We start from the raw sequence: 20,294 nt of genomic DNA, 5'->3' as shown, positions 1-20,294 counted from the left end.
TTACACCAGTTCAAGAGACATATAAACACTTCATATTTTTGTCATATGAGACATAACCAGTACTTCTACAGCAATGGATTCTCTGTTGATCACAGATCCCCTTCGCCATTTTGGTGCTGCCGCTCCCCATTTCAGGCGACACATCTGACGGACAGACACACACACACAGACACACACACACACACACACACACACACACACATGGTCCGAGTTCTTCTTCATCCCACTTCAGGTGGTAGTGCAGATTTACCCAGGTGACACATTCTCTCTGGATGAATTGAGAGGGACCATCACCCCACCCCACCCCACCCAAATGAGAAGTTCTCCCTACCCCAGGTTACCATGTAGATTTTACCATGTGACACACCCTCCCCCAAATGATAGGGACCCCTCTCCAACTGACGCACCCTCCACAAAGGTGACAGGGACCCTTCCACCTGCTGCCACACCCTCCCAGCAGATGACAGGGACCCCGGCCCAAGATGAGACACCCTTCCCTCAGATGACTCCCTCCCTAGTTTACCATGTAGATATAACCAGATGACTCATTCTGCCTCCAGATGACAAGGACCCCTTCCCCATCTAACACCCCCTCCCCATTTAACACCCCCTCCCACAGATGAGATTGGCCCCTCCCCTATGTGACACACCCTCCCTGCAGATAACATGGAATCCCTCCTCAGCTGACACATTCTCCCCCTAGATCAAAGGGACCCCCTACCCCAGGTGACCTCCACCCAGATAAGAACCCTCTCCCCAGCTGACACATTCTCCCCCTAGATCAAAGGGACCCCCTACCCCAGGTAACCTCCACCCAGATAAGAACCCTCTCCCCAGCTGACACATTCTCCCCCTAGATCAAAGGGACCCCCTACCGCAGGTGACCTCCACCCAGATAACAAGAACCCTCTGCCCAGCTGACACATTCTTCCCCAAGATGACAGGGACTCCCTACCCCAGGTGAAATATCCTTATTCTGGGATAACAGGGACATCCTGCCCCTGGTCACCATGTAGATTCACCCAGGTGATAATTCTCGTAGATCACAGTGACCCCCACTCTCAGTTAAACATGTAGATTCACCCAGATGTCACACTCTCTCAGGTGACACATCCTCCCCAAGATTACAGATCCTCCCCCAGGTGACCATGTAGATTGACCTAGGCGAGACATCCTCCCCTAAATGACAGATCCTCCCCCAGGTGACCATGTAGATTGAGCAAGGTGACACATCCTCCCTCAGATTACAGATCCTCCCCCAAGTGACCATGTAGATTGACTGTGGTAACGCATCCTCCTCCTCCACCCTGTTGAGATCCTTCCTTACCCCAAAATGACATGTTTCTTTGAGGTGATCATGTTCTTTCATGAGTTCAGATGGTGAGTTAGAATTTTCCCAGTTTGACATGGTATAGCAAAGCTCCAGATATTTCCAAGCAGTTGGGTAATTACATCCGTCTGTTTATGTATGAGTAATTGCATTTCTTAAGGAGTAACTAGCATTTTGTATATTCCCACTAGTTTAAAGAATTTGGTACTTTTGTGAAGAGTGTCTTCCTATTTCTTAATATGTAAACATAAATGGTTTTCAATAGACCTAACTTCTTAGTAATTATCAAGTATTTTCAAGTAGTAGGCAGTCATTTGTGAACAGGCAACATGGAAGTCACGTGACTACTACACTCATCTCCAGACAGTGGCTATGGCTGTAATAACATACAAATATATAGGCATGACTTCACTTTTGCTAATGCTGTTGTAGAGTTCGGACTCCACGATGAATTATCATACGCAAACCAGTTTAGTTGATTGAGTAACGTACACCTATTTGGTTTTAAGTAATTCTTGTGCGTTTTTTGTACTCCCAGATTTGTGATTAATTGAGTAAATGTGATTTTTCATGAGTAAAATATGCAAATACGCACCTTATCTGGCGCTGTGATATAGTTTTCTTTAACCCACCATAGACATAGATCAGTTTCCTTTGTTCTGCTTGAAAGTGCAACTGGGAGTTTATTTGTATCTGGACAGTAGACAAGGGGGAGGTAATTTAGAACATTTGGTAGAAGAATATGGTCCCTTTGGTGTGCTTTATTCTTATGCAGCATTGTGAATTGTCTGTGCCTAGCTGGACACAAGGCCAGGGAAACTGAGTGACAGCATATATGATTATTGCAGGGAAACCAGTATTTTAAAAAGACATGAAATGTTTTCTGTAATAATTAAAAAGTTCATGCTTATGAATATGTTTGTATGATTATGAATGGGTTTGTTGAAGTCATGTCTTCTGAGATGCCATATGGTGCAGAGAGCAGCTACCTTGGTAGACTGGGTAGCACTACAGTGTGACTCAAGTTTCAGTGGTTATCTAGCTGTGTTCAGAGGGTGTCACAGGTACCAGAGGTTGTATCCTAGGGTAATAATTGTACCGACAGCCTGTAGGAAAGATCTAAGATGTCATTGTTTCAAACAAAATTTAGTGACTTAGCTAAGAGAATCTTACATCAACGCCCTCAGCACTTTTGTCAATGTGGCTGACCATGGACATCAACTGACCATACAAAATTGTCCTGGATTAATTTCTTTATTTCAGTTTCAGGTATAAGTCAAGAGTCTTTGTCATAGCCTGAATATTAAGAGTATAACATTCAGATTCCAATCCTCTGACTGAAATACGACAGGAACGAATGTGAAGTCTCGCTGTCACTTCCTCCATTCCGAGTACTGCCATTGTATGGGTGGGACACCCCTTACAGAGTCTTAGGGTGGGGCTGCCATGGTGTGGATTGGACACCCCTTACTGGGTCTTAGGGTCAGGCTGCCATAGTATGGGTGGGACACCCTTTACAGAGTCTTAGGGTTAGGCTGGCATGGTATGGGTGGGGACACCCATTGCCGACTGTTAGGGTTAGAGCATGATCTTATGGGTGGGGCATTCTTTTTAGAGTGTGAGGGTTAGAGCATGATGGTATGGGTGGGTCACCCCTTTTAGAGTGTTAGGCGTAAAGCATCATGGTATGGGTGGGGCAGCCATTTCTGAGTCTTAGGGTAAGGGCGCGATAGTATGGGTGAGGCACCCTTTTCACGCTCATAGGGTTAGGATCTCATGGTATGGGTGTGGCACCCCTTTAATGCCTTTTGGTTAGGGTTCCTTGCCATGGGAAGGACACTATTTTCCAAGCCTTAGGGTTTGGCTGGCTTGGTGTGGGTGGGTGGGACACCCCTTTTAGAGTCTTAGGGTTAGGGTACCATGCTATTTGTGGGCACTCCTTTAAAGGTCATAGGGTGAGGGTGCCATGCTATGGAGTTGGCACCCCTTTAAAGTTCTTATAGTTAGGGTCCCATGCTATGACAGGAACACCCCTTTAAAGGTGCTGAGGTTATGGTGTCATGCTGTCGGTGGGGCAACCCTTTAATGTCATTGGGTCATATGGGCGCCATGTTATTGATTGAACACCCCTTTCAGAGTCTTTGGATCTGGGTGCTTTGATATGGTTGGGGCATCCTTCTAATACCCTAGGGAAAGGGTGCCCTGTGGGTGGGGAATTCCTTTCTTTCCTAGGTGCCATGGTATCGATGGAAGGGTTAAGGCACCATTGTGTAGAAGGGACACCACTTTCAGTATCTTGGGGTTAGTGTGACTTGCTATCGGAAGGACACCCCTATCAGAATCTTAGGGTTAGGGCACCATGGTATGGGCGTGGCACTCCCTTGATTGCTATTGGAGTGACATGCTTGTCACATTCTTTGTGGGCTTAGGAGCCAGTTTATGGGTGGAGGCCAACACCCCTATCAGTATTGAAGCAGGGTTTCATTCCCTACATGGGTTGTGTGTGAAGCTCAGCTCATGTCTAGTGTTCTGCCATGATATTGCTGGGATATTGCTAAAAGCGGGATAAACTTCCACTCCTGTACCTGTCGCTGAACCCGTCCGCACATGCTGTCCCTTTACAAAATCCCCCGAGTGTGACATCTGTCAGCAGCCATATTGTCCCTGTGTTCGGAAATGTAGAAAGAAACTTCTGTATTGGCAGTCATAGCCACAATGAATTCATGTTAATAGTTTGCTCATCAAAGAACACAGATTTCATTTGAAATACCATAAGATGAGGCATTGTCTTGATTAGTGGCTTTGATGACAACACGCACAGTGACTGAGTATTATTGTTTATGGCATGAAATGTTCTGAAGAAAAACTGAAGTTATCTTATCAGAGTAATTTTTTTATAAGGATCTAAGTCATCAGTGCCATTACTCCAGTTTTGTGTATAATTGTAAATTGAGTTGCAGGTGCAACCTGTTGTTTAGTGCCACGAGTTTATTTCCTACCTGAGGTTGCATGGTGTTTTCCAAGAGATATCCAGACGATTTACAGCAAATGAATGTATCTGTGTATCCTGAGTCTCATTGTACAGTCAAGTTGTAGTGACACTACACTTGGAGTAAATTATTGCTGTTAGCAGATATGTTAGCAGATATGTTAGCAGATATGTTAGCAGATATGTATCGATCTGTTGAGATTTATTGTGAGATTTATTATCCACTGGAACAACGAAGTGGTGGGTTATGCAACAGGGTATTTATTTGTATCCAACAGTAGACAATGGGGAGGTAATTTAAAACATTTGGTAATAGAGTATGCTCCATTTGGTGTGCTTTTGTCTGATTCAGCATTGTGAATCACCTGTGTCCAGCTAAATACAAAGCCAGGGAAACTAAGTGACAGCATATATAATTATTGCAGGGAAACCGTTATGTAGAAAAAAAGACAGAAAATAGTTTTATTACAAGCAGGTGGATATAGTCAGCACCTCGTCGGTCTGTCCATCTGTTTGTCTTTCCGTAAGCATTTTGTTTTTCCGGAGTGTTCAATATTTATAGACCAAAATTTTATAGATATGATAAACATAATCTATAGATCTGTATTGTTCTATTATTTACTGAAAAGCATGTAATAAGTTCTCAGTATTTACCCTCAGTGACCACTACATTGGTCAGTGTTGGACACCAGCCACCCCTGTACTGTACTCTATCAGGCCCTGTCGGAGGTAGAGTTCACTGATCAGTGTTGTACACCAGCCACCCCTGTACTGTACACTTTCAGCATTAAAGGGAGGTAGAGTACAATGGCCAGTGCTGTACACTAGCCACCACTGTGTTGTGTACTGTATGGGATGAATAGTGTATAGGGATGTATAGTGGGCTGGTCAGTGTTGGACACCAGCTACCCCTGTAATGTACAATGTCAGTCTTAAAGGGATGTAGAGTACACCGGTCACTGTTGAACACCCTTGTACTGTACACTGTCGGTCTTGAATGGAGGTAGACTACAGTGGTCATTGTTGGATACCAACCACCCTTATACCGTACACTGTCAGTCTTAAAGGGAGGTAGAGTATGTTGGTAGTGTTGTACACCAGCCACCCCTGTACTGTACACTGTCGGTTTTTATCCACCCGGCATGTAATGCCAGGGGATATAGTCGATGCCTTGTCTGTCTGTCCGTCTGTCCGCCCGTCCGTCCATAATCATTTTGTTTCCCACAGCATAACTCAGAAACTGTTCAGTATTTTTAGACCAAAATTGATTGATATGATAATCTCAGCCTATAGTTGTGCCTTTTGCTATTTACACAGTTTTGGGATTTTAATTTTTTTGTTTTTCCATGGAACCAGTCTAAGGGTGGGGCGGGCTTCATTTCCAGAGCAGAACTCAGAAACTTTTCAATATTTTTGTGAAAAACTAGGTAGATATATCAATCGGAACCTAAAGTGGTGCCTTTTGCTATGTGCAGATTTTGCGATTTATTATTTTCTCGAACATGAACACTTTGTTTCCGGAGCACAACTCGAAAACCATTTCATATCTTTCAAAAGATCTTGGCAGATGTATGAGACAAATCTTGAAATAGTAACTTTTTTCTGATTACAGAATATGCCATATATATTTTTCATAAATTCCATGGAAACAATTCAGACTCGGTCCAAAATCACAATACGTAACTGTCAGATGATTTGTCCTTTCAGATATGTAGGGGCCAGGGGATTGTATCATTTTCTGATGACTCTTGTTTAACTAAGGTGGAGTACACTGGTCAGTGTTCTACACCAGGTGTGCCTGTACTGTACACTGTTGTCTGTATTGGTCAGTGTTGGATACAAACCACCCTTCTACAGTACACTGTCAGTCTTAATGGGATCTAAAGTAGACTGATCAGTGCTGGACACCAGCCACCCCTGTACTGTACACTGTCGGTCTAAATTGTTCATAGTATACATTGGTCAGTGTTGGATACCAGCCACCCCTTTACTGTATTGTACACTGTCAGCCTTTATGGTATGTATAGTACACTGGTCAGTGCTGGACACTAGCAAGCCCTGTAATGTACATTGTTGGGCTTTAACTAAGGTAGAGTACACTGGTCAGTGTTGTACAACAGCCACCCCTGTACTGTACACTCTCAGTCTTAAAGGGAGATGAAGTACATTGGTCAGTGTTGAACACCAGCTATCCCTGTACTGATCTCTGTCCGTCTTACAGGGATGTAGTGTGGATTGGTCAGTGTTGGCCGTATGCATATCTCAGGCATAAATTCAACTCTGGGTGAAACTGTGAACTGCACGGTAATGCGCATCCATGTTGTTAGTAAAGTTACGCCTTACTTTATGTCCCGGAATTACGCCACCTACCTAGGTGGAGTAAGCCAGGCATAGTATATTGACACCGCAGATGGCACTTGAACAGAAGCAGGATATTCAGAGACAGAAAGAACCGTTTGGTATTGTTTGATGATCTAGATCTTCATAGCCAGTTCAGGTTTCGGAGAGTCAACATATTCAGGATGGTTCATTCTCTCAGAGACGACATCAACCGTAGTGTTAAACACAGATCCACTCTATCTCCAAAGTTGCAAGTGTTCATTGCCTTGCACTTCTGCGCTACGGGTTCATTTCAGAACATTATCGGTGACCAGTTGACCGTAGAGTAGAGTTGTTAGGAGGGTGTCCATATCACTTCCAATTCAGCGTAACATGAACAATGGAGTATTTTTCCCAGATGCCAATGAATTAACACGCATTAAAGACAGTCTCTTTGCCCTGCGAAAGAGATTTGTATGTTTATACACCACAGTATAATTTTATGTTGACTTATTATCCCTCGGCATGTAATGCGGGGTAATGTGATCAACGCCTCATCTGTCCGTCTGTCCGTCCGTAATCATTTTGTTTCCCAGAGCATAACTCAGAAACCGTTCTATGTTTTTAGACCAAACTTGATAGATATAATGATCGCAATGTCTTGCTACTTACAGATTGTTTGGATTGTTTGGGGTTTTTTTTTCATTTTTCCATGGAACGTTTTGGTGTTAGTCTAATGGTGGGGTGGGCTTCCTTTCCGGATAAGAAGTGAAAAAACATTCTATATTTTTGTGCAAAACTTGGCACATATATCAATCGGAACCTAAAGTGGTACCTTTTGCTATTTAGATATTTTTTTTTATTTGTTGTTTTTTCAGTTTCCAAGGAAACATTTTATGGACTTAGTCACAAAATGGAGGGATGGTTTTCGCTACAGAACTCAAAAACCAGTCAACATTTTTCTGCAAAACTTGGTAGATATATCAATCAGAACCCATGGTGGTGCCATTTGCTATGTACAGGTTTTTGTGGGTTATTGTTTTCTTGGTTTCCATGGAAATGTTTCAGACATGGTCTCAAAAGTGAGAGGTGTGTTTCATGGCCTGTGCAGAACTCGAAAACCTCTTAATATCTGTCAGTATAACGGGGTAGATATGTGTGGAAGACCCCAAAGTGGTGCCTTTTGGGATTTACAGGTTTTTGTGATTTATTATTTTCTTGGGTTCCATGAAAACGTTTCAGACTTTGTTTCAAAAATGAGGGAGGGCTTTGTTTGCAGAGCACAACTTGAAAACCATTTCATATCTTTCAACAGATCTTGGCAAATATATGAGACAAATCTTGAAATGGTGACTTTTGCTGATTAGAGATATATGGCATTTATATTTTCATGATTTCCATGGAAACGATTCAAACTTAGTCTAAAAAAACATGAAGTAACCTTCAGGTGATTTGCCCTTTCAAATATGTGGGGGCCAGGGGGATATGTCATCTTCTGATGACTCTTGTTTTATCTGACAAATAATTGAACCATATCCATGTGGTGCCTACGTGTGTACTGCAGTAGATGAAATGTGTTTGTAAATATTTCACCTTTTGTCACGCATATTCATATGAAACTACATGTAAACAAAGCAAGAGAGAAATGTGCACATCATGAGATAGGATCAGTATATAAATGTACAATTTGAAGTTAAAATTTCCAAAATCATCGGCGCCATAGATGCATCCAGGGTAAAATGGAGAGTTATCGGAACATGTTCCCTGGAGATTATGGAGGATGGATGACTGATAATTCAGGTAGGTTGTAACTGATTGGTGTATCAAGGGTTTTAGGTGTGACTGTGGTGTAGTGGTAAGACTCTGTATTAAATATTACAGAACAAAGGTATTTCCTACTAATGGTAAAGTGGTCCAATTGAATGCAATGGAAATCAGATTCACAGTAGCTTGGGTAGATTTGGTTAAAACAGTATGTAAAGAGTGATTTGTAGAACTTCATGTTTGATAAATGCTGGAGTCGTCAAACAGACCTTGTTGTGAGCATTTCATGCTTGGGTCGGCTTTGTGAGTGTCTGAATGGTTAAATGTAAAACACGTAACAGTGTCCAGAAATGGTGAAGTAGTCAAATGGAAGCCAGATACATCATAGCATGGGTAAATGTTAAAACCATACGTCTTAAGGGTGGTTTGTATAGCGTCAGGTTAGTGGTATTCTCTGGAAATGGTCAAATTATCAAACAGATTGTGCATAAGGACAGTGTAGATCATTGTTTTGGTGGAATGGTGGTTAAAATAGCTGACTTCAGGGTGGTTTGAAAAGCTTCAGGTTTAGATGATGCTTGTGAACTGGCCCAGTACACAGACCAGATATATCCTAGGTTGGAGTTGTTTACTACTGGGTGTCTTCAGGGTTTCCTTAGGTTGGTTTGTACAGCTGTAGGTATAGGTGTTGCCTTAGCTCAAACAGTGTTAAAGGTTAATGCCTGGAAATGTTTTTGAATCAGCTGTGTCTAGTGAGTAGATACTACGTACGTAGCAAGTTAGATTAGTCCAGTCTTTAGGGGGTTTACAAAGCTTAAAGTTCAATGACCAGATGGAACATAGCATGAGAAGATTTGTATTACAGTGTGTCTTCAGTATCATAGCTTCAGGTGAAGGATTTGCTTAAGAAACACTGAAGTAGTGAAATCAATTATCTGAAAATGTTCATGTGGTCAAATAGATCTGTTTGAGGACCCCCTCAGGCATTTGACACAATTCGTAAATGTGCTTCCAATTAAATGTGTGTACAATACTCACACATGTAGAGAAAGGACACAGAAGACCAATTCATTGTGTCCAGTGGGACTCAACATATTATTCATTGTGTCCAGTGGGACTCAACATATTCATTATGTCCAGTGGGACTCAATATATTATTCATTGTGTCCAGTGGGACTCAACATATTATTCATTGTGTCCAGTGGGACTCAATATATTATTCATTGTGTCCAGTGGGACTCAATATATTAGTCATTGTATCCACAACACATCTAGGACTTCATAATGTGTTTGGTTTGCTTCATGTAGAACAGTTTCATGCATCATTTCACCCATCAGTCCACATGATCAATGTTTGTTATGAGGTAACATGCAGCCCTGACCCCTTCAGGTAACGCTCCCCATTCAGGTGACACGTCTACCACCCCCTTCCCCCAAGTAGACAGATCTCCCCTCCCTCTTCAGGTGACACATCTATCACCCTCCCCTACCCCCAGACGACAGATCCCCCCTCCCTCTTCAGGTGACACATCTACCCCCAGATGACAGACCCCCCTCCCACTTCAGGTGACACATCTACCACCCCCATTCCTCCCAGATGACAGATCCCCCTCCCACTTCAGGTGACACATCTACCCCCCACCCCACATGACACATAAACACACCCACCCACCACACCCACCACACCCCACACCCCACACCCCCATCTATACCCCTGAGATGACTGATCCCCCTCCACCTTCAGATGACACATCTTCCCCCATGTAGACAGATCCCCCCTCCCCTTCAGGTGACACATGTACCACAGAGATGATAGATCCCCTCCCCCTTCAGGTGACACATCTATCCCCAACATGACAAATACCCCTCCCCTTTAGTTTACACATCTACCCATAAGATGACAGATCCCCTCACCTTTCTGGGTTGGCATCCCAATATTTGTTGGTCGAGGTAAAATGCCACCCCTCCCCTTTTCAGGTGACACATCTAACCCCTCCAAGGTAAGAAATCACCCATTTCTGCAACTGTCACATCCTCCTCTTTTCCCCCATCCCCCCATTCCCACCAATGACTCCCTCACCCATGTGACCATGTTGATTCACCCAGGTGAGACTTTTTCCCTGCAGATGATAGGGACTCATCCACCTCCTTTCCCCCATCCCAACCAATGATAGGGACTCCCTCCCCCATGTGATCATGTAGATTCACCCCCGTGACTCATCCACCTCCTTTCCCCCATCCCCACCAACGATAGGGACTCCCTCCCCATGTGATCATGTAGATTCACCCCGATGACACATCCACCTCCTTTCCCCCATCCCCACCAATGACCAAAATTTCAGCAGATATTTGAGGCGGACCACACAGTGGTGCCTTTTGTAATTTACAAAGTTTTGGCATTTATATTTTTCCCTTTTTCCATGGAAACAATTCAGACTTCCTCGAAATGGAGGGATGGGTTTCGTTTCCGGAGCACAACTCAAAAACCATTTCATATCATTCAACAGATCTTGGCAGATATATGAGAGAGATATTGAAGTGGCGCCTTTTGCTCTTTACAGATATTTGGCATTTATATTTGTCATGATTTCCATGGGAATGATTCAAACTTAGTCTAAACAGACATCAAGTAACTGTCAGATGATTTGTCCTTTCAAATATGTGGGGACTGGGGGCGATATGTCATCTTCTGATGACTCTTGTTATGTATAGGGATGATAACTGATATTGCCCAGCTGCATGGATATATACAAGTCTCGAACACCTTGTTAAAGCACTCATTAAAAAATGGTGCATTCATATATTGTGAACACTTCAACAATTCTGCAACACCTTTGTCCAAACCAGCTTATTTTCCATTTTGAAGTGCATCAACGCTGCACAGATGTTCTGATCTGTAACGAGTGAATCTAATGCAAGTGCTTCTGGGTCTAAGTCATTTTCAGTTGTTACACTTATTGTATCATCTTGCATGTCTGTGCTTGTGCAAAAATTATTAAAAACCGAAACATTTCTAAAAACCCCTTTAAAACGGGCAAGCTATGATTTGTAGTAGTTGTATTGCCAATGATTGGTCTATTCTTGAAACTTAATATTTGCTGTTGGTGAACTACTTGATTTGCAAAGTCTTTCTAAATTATGTTTACGCAAGTCTTCTACAGAGTTTTGTATCTGTTTCTTTCCTTACAATAGAGTCTCCTGTTTAAATCATTACGATGTTTTCTAAAATTCTTAAGTGATGTTTTTACAATCGAAGTTATCACTATCATATTCTGGGGTTTCAATATACGTTTCTTCATGCATCTAGCAGAAACTACAATCATGCATATGAAATTGTCAATTGCGTCTTCAACGCTACTGTCAAGTTTATCAAAAAAGGTCTGAATTCCATTGGCATAATGCATTTTTAGATTTTCCGAAAAAAAAGTGTGACAAACAGCATCATTCCATATGATTATGTCAAATAAACCTTCTGTATTAAGATTCGACGTTTTCAAGTTAGGGAACTTACAGGTTAGTTCCAGTGGCAAATGATCAGATCTGATCACCTATATTCAGCTTGCCGATATACTGAAAGAAGTCGGGGAAGAGATGAAATAGTTGTTAACACTATCTCCTTGCTGACCCATGAGGGTGAATTCACCTTGTTCATGTCCGAACACTACAGTTAATGATAAATAGCTGAAATATATAAGAAAGGTCTATCAAGTTTTGTCTGAACTTATTGATGACAGTATCATGCGACTGTTGATTATTAACTGTGATATCCTCATCATCTTCAAATACACCAATGTTGATATTTCCCCAGCTAACATCACATTGCTGGGCCAGTGCTGGCATCATTCTGGTGTGTACCCATGGTACTGTTAATATACGCCAGTATATTGCCAGTGTGGGACCAGTGCCTATTTTCCTTTAATGGTGCCCCTAACAGGCAAAACTGTACTGGGCCACGTATTGTAGAAATGGTATTAAACTTTTAACTGGGCCAGTGCCGTTCAAACTGTAAAGGGCCAGTTAGGCAACCATTACGACTGTGTACTGGGCCAGAGGTCTCTGCTTGTACTGGGCCAGTTTAACGCCCAGTGTGCAAAATAGTACAGGCCAAGTTCTGGAATGTCTTAAATGGGCCTGATGCTCTGCCTTCAGTACAGGCCCAGTTACGTGATATTAACTGGGTTTATCGTCACTGACAAAAAGGTGTGAGTTATTACTCTCAACTGATCAAGTGTTCATGTCACCATACAACAATGTATGCGAGTCACATAATTCTGCCACGTTAGACAATAAAAAGGTTACATTTTGACAGAGACTGATTATAATAAGACGAACCCACTGGTGGGTATGTATGTACATAGTAAATTAATATTTCTATCAGTTAAGAATATATACTTTGTGAAGTTATGACATACTAAGTTATCAATGTGTTTTGTTGTTTTTTTTCAGCTTACCAGCTTCACACAGTGACTGATGGACACATACAGAGATGCCACCTTCCATACTCGGAAAACTTGACAGCAGGGCTGTAAAATATATCGTAGTTAGCTAACCATCAGAAACTTTATCAACAAATGTTTCTACCAGATATATAACTTGAAAATCAAGTAAATAATTGATGAAGTAAGGGTCATGGATTATGTTTTAAGTCTATTCATGTTCCAACAGAGGAAGTTAAATGTCCCATCATGACCTTCACTGACAGGCTCATCATAGTGTATGTAGCTGTCCTCACTACCAGTGTCAAGGCTACAGGTTCCATGTGAAATAAAGTCCAGGCCTTGGCTGATGTCCTAAACAATGGGAGATGAAGGTTCAGTGTCGGTACGAGAAAATCTTAAGGATACACATTCCACTTTCTCACTTGGGGCATTGATGTCCTTGTACATAACATCATGGTTCTGTTTGACCTGGTTAATGTCTGACTTGAGCTCACTGACCCTTTTATCCAGATCAATGCATTTCCAGTTGATTCATGTAACTTCAGATTTCAAGTCGGATAGTCGTGATTTGATGTCATGTAGCTCGCTCATTAAAGTATCTCTTCACTCTTCCAGTGTAAGCGGTCTGGGGTTAGATTTGACGTCGTTTGAACATGTCAGTAGCAGTGATTTCACCCATAGGTAGAGCTTGGCCTCCAAACAAGCAAGCCTGCTGTGCATGTAGGGCATGCTGCGATGTCATAGACAAAACTGGGTCACATTCAAAACTTGTGACGTCAAACATTACACAAAAGAATGTTGTTTCTTTTGGCAAATATGCGTTAACATTTAAATTTTCACACCAGTTTATAACACAGAAAGATCCAAATAAATAGTCTAAAGGGACAATCCGAGTGGGCCAAGTATTTCGAGTACTCACTGTCTGTGTCAAGTGTGACTTGTCAGTCAGGTACCCGTCTGCTGGGTAAAAGATCCAGTTCTGACTCTGTACACCTTGATTGTAATCATATTCTCGGGTAGAATTATGATCATACACTTACTGACACACTATACCAGGGAGGTGTATGTAAATGTTTGGTTTACCACTCACGCCATCAAGGGCACATGATACAGTTTTCATTAACACACCATAGACATACCATTCAGCTGCCAACTGTAGTTGATCAGTCTCCTTTGTTCTGGTGTATTATGCAACAGGGGATTTATTTGTATCTGAGCAGTAGACAAGGGGGAGGTAATTTAGAACATTTGGTTGAAGAGTATGCTCCCTTTGCTGTGCTTTTTGTCTGATTCAGCGTTGTGAATTGTTTGTGCCTTGCTGGATATAAGGCCATGGAAACCGAGTGTCAGCATATATGATCATTGCACGGAAACCAGTATTTCTAGAAAGGCATATAAATAAACTAAAATATTTTCTGTAATAAATAGTTCATGATAGTGAATATGTTTGTATGATTAAGAATATGTTTGTTGAATCCAAGTCTTCCAAGATGACATATGGTGCAGATCTCAGTGTCACTCAGATCAGTAATGATGTTTCTTTGTGAGTACTTCAAAGGAGTTTTGGTATGCTGTTCCTTTAAACAGGAATTTGTTTGATTTGTCTGTGAGGATAATGACCCTGCAACAGGTTAAGTGTTCCAGTGGTTATCTAGCTGTGTTCTGAGGGTGTCTCAGGTAATGACCCTGCAACAGGTTGAGTGTTTCAGTGGTTGTCCAGCTGTGGTATCGGGTGGTCAGGCTCGCTGACTTGTTTGACTCATGCCATTGGTTCCCATTTGCGCAGATTGATGCTCGTGCCATGATCACTTGATTGTCTGGTCCAGACTCGATTATTTACAGACTGTCGCCATATACCTATAATATTGTTGAATGTGGTGTAAAACTTCACTCACTCACTCACTCACTCACTCACTCACTCACTCACTCACTCACTCACTCACTCACTGAGGTTGTCACAGGTACAAGAGGTTTTATCCAACGGAAATAATTGTACCGACAGCCAGTAAGATAGAGATGTTGTTTAAGATCTGAGATGTCATTGTTTGAAACCAAATTTAGTGACAGAGCCGAGAGAGTCTCACATGAACATTCTCACATTAATATTTTTGTAGCACCTTTGTGAATGTGGCTGACCATAAACACCAGCTGACCAAGCTGAATTATCCTGGATTAATTTTTTCGTTCCAGTTTCAGAGTGTCCATATGAACAGTTAAACGTTTGGATTCCAATCCTCTGACTCAAATACTACAGGAACAAATCTCTAGTCTCGCAGTCACTGTCTATTTTAGTTATATTAGTTGAGACACTTACTTGTTGGCATGACATGACATGACATGACATGACAACCGGGGAACTACTTGTGTACTATCCTGTGTTTCTCCATACAAGATGTTATCTCTGTCATTTGCATAGGTTCCTTAGTTTGGAACACAGGGTTAGGGTAGCATGCTATGGGTGGAATACCCCTTTAAAGGTGTCAGGATTGGGTAGCCTGCTATGGGTGGAACACCCCTTTAAAGGTGTTAAGGTTAGGGTAGTATGCTATGATACCCCTTTAAAGGTGTTAGGGTTAGGGTAGCCTGCTATAATACCCCTTTAAAGGTGTCAGGATTGGGTAGCCTGCTATGGGTGGAACACCCCTTTAAAGGTGTTAGGGTTAGGATAGTATGCTATGATACCCCTTTAAAGATGTTAGGGTTAGGGTAGCCTGCTATGGTACCCCTTTAAAGGTGTTAGGGTTAGAGTAGCCTGCTATAGGTGGAACACCCCTTTAAAGGTGTTAGGGTTAGGGTAGCCTGCTATAGGTGGAACACCCCTTTAAAGATGGTAGGGTTAGGGTAGCCTGCTATAGGTGGAACACCCCTTTAAAGGTGTTAGGGTTAGGGTGCCATGCTATGGGTGGGATACCCCTTTAATGGTCTTTGGGTTAGGGTGCCATGCTATGAATGGAGCATCCTAGGGTTAGGGCACCATATTGTGGGTGGGGGTATTCATCCCTTTAATGTCATTGGACCAGGATGCCTTGTTATTGATGGAACACCTTTTTCAGAGTCGTAATGTCTGGGTGCCGTGATATGGTTGGGGCACCCCTTTAATGCCCTTTGGTTAGGGTTCCTTGCAATGGGAGGGACACCACTTTCCTAGTCTTAGGGTTAGAGCACCATATTATGGGTGGGACACCCCTTTCAGAGTCTATGGGCTAGAGCACCATGGTATGGGTGGGGACCCCTTTCAGAGTCTTAGGGTTAGAAAACCATGGTATGGGTGGGGCACCTTTTTCAGAGTCTTAGGGTTAGACCCCTTTCAGTGTCTTAGGGTTCGAGCACCATGGTAGGAGTGGGGCACTCGTTTCAGTGTCTTTGGGTTAGGGTGCCATGGTATGGGTGGGGCACCTCTTTCAGAGACTTAGGTTTTGAGCACCATGGTATGGGTGGGGCACCCTTTTTAAAGTCTCAGGGTTCGAGCACCATGGTAGGAGTGGGGCACTCGTTTCAGTGTCTTTGGGTTAGGGTGCCATGGTATGGGTGGGGCACCTCTTTCAGAGACTTAGGTTTTGAGCACTATGGTATGGGTGGGGCACCCTTTTTAAAGTCTCAGGGTTAGAGCACCATGGTATGAGTGGGGCACCTCTTTCAGAGTCTTAGGTTAGAGCACCATGGTATGGGTGGGACACCCCTTTCAGTGTCTTAGGGTTAGGGTCTGATGGTATGAGTGGGACACCCCTTACAGAGTCTTACTGGTAGGGCACCATGGTATGGGTGGGCACTCCCTTGATGGCCTAGGGTTAGTGTGACTTGCTATTGGCATGACATGTTTTTCACATTCCTTGTGGTGTTAGGAGCCATGTTATGTGTGGAGGTCGACATCCTTTTCAGTATTGAAGAAGACCTGGGTTTAATTCCCTTCATGGGTACAATGTGAAGCTTATGTCTTCTGTTCCTGCCATGATATTGCTGGGACACAGATAAAAGAGAGATAAAACTAAAACCTCCCACTCCTGTCACTGCCGCTGAGCCCATCCACACATGCTGTCACTTCACAAAGTTGCCGGAGTGTGACCTCTGCCAGCAGCCATGTTCTCCCAGTGTTCAGAACCATCAGTTCCTGTATTTGTGGGAATAGCCACAATAAATACATGTTCCTAGTTTACTCTCCAAACAACAGATTTCAGTTGAAATACAGAATGATGAGGCATTGGCTTGATTAATGACTCTGATGACTACATGGACATAGACTGAATATTGTAGTTCATGGCATGAAATTTGGTGAAGTAAACTGATGTCATCTTATCAGAGAATTTTTTTCACAATGATGTTCTAAATAATCAGGCACAACCTGTCCTTGTCTGGTGCCACAAGTTTATTTATTACCTGAGGTTTATTACCTGAGGTATGATACACTTACAGACACACTACACCAGGGAGGTGTATGTAAAGGTTTGGCTTTCTACTCACGCCACCAAGGGCACATGATATGCACAAGAAGGTCTTAAGACATTGATATACACGTGTATATTCAAGTAGTAAAGATCATGAACAATTTGAATGTTTCATGAGGTGTACAAAAAACAAAAAATCCAGTTATCTGCGTTATTTGCACTAAAACAAGTGTTTCTGGGTATCCAGGGTCTCATTGTATATTCAAGTTGTGAGCATACACTTTGGAGGAATTTATTTATTAATATTTATTTTATCGGGGTTTTTCTTTCTTTTTTTCATTGAAAAATATAGTTACAACTGTCAGAGGATTTAAAATGGACATTTTAATGCTTATATGTCCCCTAAGGAGGACTTTTTCTGAAAAACAATTTCCCAATTTGTCATAATATGGTTTTCATTTACACATCATAGACTACTGTTTAGCGGTCAAATGTAGTTGATCAGTTTCATTTATATTTCTGGATTTATTTGTATCTGAGCAGTAGACAAGGGGGAGGTAATTTAGAACATTTGGTGGAAGAGTATGCTCCCTTTGGGGTGCTTATATCTGATTCAGCTTTGTGAATTGTCTGTGCCTAAGACTGGGCCTTAGGACTTGGTATCTGCGTGACAGCATACATAATTATTGCAGAGATGTGTAGAAAAAGACATCACATATTTTCTGTAGTAATTTCATGATTATGAATATGTTTGTATTATTATGAATATGTTTGTTAAAGCCAAGTCTTCTGAGATGCAGAGAGCAGCTGCTTTGGTAGACTAGGTAGCACTACAATGTCACTCAGGTCAGTAAAGATGTTTCTTTGTAAGTACTTCAAAGGATTGTTGGTGAAAGAACACTTTTCACAGGAAATTACTTGATCTGTAACAGTTTGAGTGTTTATGTGGCTGTATAGCTGTGTTCTGAAGGTGTCTAAGGTAGTGACCCTGCAACAGGTCGAGTGTTCCTCTGTAAAAAACTCAGATATTTTTTAGAAAATACCAATATGTTTATAAATTTAGAGTGTTTGAAAGAATTAGTATTATCTGGTTAAGCAAGCCCCCAAAGGACATATTTCCAGCAGACTGTGTACTTTTGTAGGGGAGCCCCCCTGTCAAAAGGGGCCCGATCCCGCTCTTTCACTCACTCCCCAACTTGCACCTTCAAGGATTGAGAATTGCTTTGGGCAAGGCATCACTTTGTTTACATTTGATTCAGGTTTGGCATCTCTGCAAGTACCAAGAGTGTGATCCCTGGCTTGTCACAGTACCAACAGCCAGCAAGTAGAGATGTTGTTCAAGACCTGTAATGCCATTGTTTGAGACCAAATATAGAGAGTCAAGCATGGATTCTCTGAACATTAATAATATTTTCAGCAGTGTGGCTCAATCACCAACTGACCAGTCAGAACTGTCCTGGATTAAATACTAAACTCAAATACTACAGGAACAAATCTGAATTCTCGCAGTCACTTCCTTCAGAGTTTTAAGCTTAAGGTGCTATGCCATTTGTGGAACACCCCTTTAAAAGTCTGAGTGTTTAAGTACCATGCCAAAGGTGAAACACCCCTTTAAAAGTCTGAGTGTTTAAGTGCCATGCCAAGGGTGAAACACCCCTTTAAAGGTCTGAGTGTTTAAGTGCCATGCCAAGGGTGAAACACCCCTTTAAAAGTCTGAGTGTTTAAGTGCCATGCCAAGGGTGAAACACCCCTTTAAAAGTCTGAGTGTTTGGGTGCCATGCCAAGGGTGAAACACCCCTTTAAAAGTCTGAGTGTTTGGGTGTTATGCCAAGGGTGAAACACCCCTTTAAAAGTCTGAGTGTTTGGGTGCCAGGCTAGGGGTGTAACAGCCCTTTAAAAGTCAGAGGGTTAGGGTGCCATTGTATGTGTGACACCATTTTCATAGGTTTAAAGTGTCATGTTATGGGTGAGGCTCCCCTTTAATGCCATGGGGTTGTTGTGCCGTGCTATTTGATGTACACCCCTTCAACATTATTTGTGGAGTTAGGAATCATGTACACCCGGGGAATATTTTGGACTAGGCCATAGTTTACCCCCAGCCCAGATAATATGCCAACAGAAAATAAGTGATTAAGAATGCTGCTATGATTTTCTTGTACTTTTCGCACAATTAAACACTATTTACCACACTAAAATGGGTTGATACATTCTCCAGATACAGAGCATAATAAGTCTGGGTTTTCAAGCTGAAACTGGCAGGATATGTCAGCCATGGCATTGACAGACCAACGGCATTGTAAATGTCACTTTCTGTCGACATTAACTCTGCATTTGCAGCCCACACTCCACTCTGCTCACCCCAGTTATGTCCTGTTAGAGTATTATGCAGTAATATAAATGCAATGCACCTATATATACCTTTTAATGACACCAAGACCATCACCAAGTGTCACACACTCAAATTGATTGAATTGTCAACATAATTCTTGAGGGGTATTGTCTAGGCTGGAGGGGTGTACTTTGGCCTGTCCAGAATGTACCTCAGGGTATAATCTGGTAGGGGATTATTCTGGGCTACTACACTTGGGTTTGATTACCTACATGGGCACAATGTGTGAAGTTTATGTCTGGTGTTCCTGCCTTGATATTGCAGTGATATTGCTGAAAGCAGTGTCAAACTAAAACCTCCCACTCCTGTCCCTGCTGTTGTACCCCTCCACATGCGCTGTTCCTTCACAAATCCTCTGACCTCTGTCAGCAGGTTTCTGGATAAGGGAGGTTCCAAGTTACACATGTTGGTCAGTGTTGTACACCAGCCACCCCTGTACAGTACACTGTCTCTCTTAAAGGGATGTGGGGTACACTAGTGAGTGTTAGACACCAGTCACCCCTGGATTGTACACTGTTGGTCTTAAAGGGAGGTAGACTACACTGATCAGTGTTGGAAACTAGCCACCACTGTACTGTATATCGTCAGTCTTAATGGGATTTAGTGTACATTGGTCAGGGTTGGACACCACCCAGCCCTTTACTGTCAGTCTGAAAGGGATGTAGAGTACACTGGTCAATTT

The sequence above is a fragment of the Haliotis asinina genome, chromosome 4, assembly GCF_037392515.1.
Source record: "Haliotis asinina isolate JCU_RB_2024 chromosome 4, JCU_Hal_asi_v2, whole genome shotgun sequence".
Taxonomy (NCBI): domain Eukaryota; kingdom Metazoa; phylum Mollusca; class Gastropoda; order Lepetellida; family Haliotidae; genus Haliotis; species Haliotis asinina.
This window is presented reverse-complemented; position numbering follows the sequence as displayed.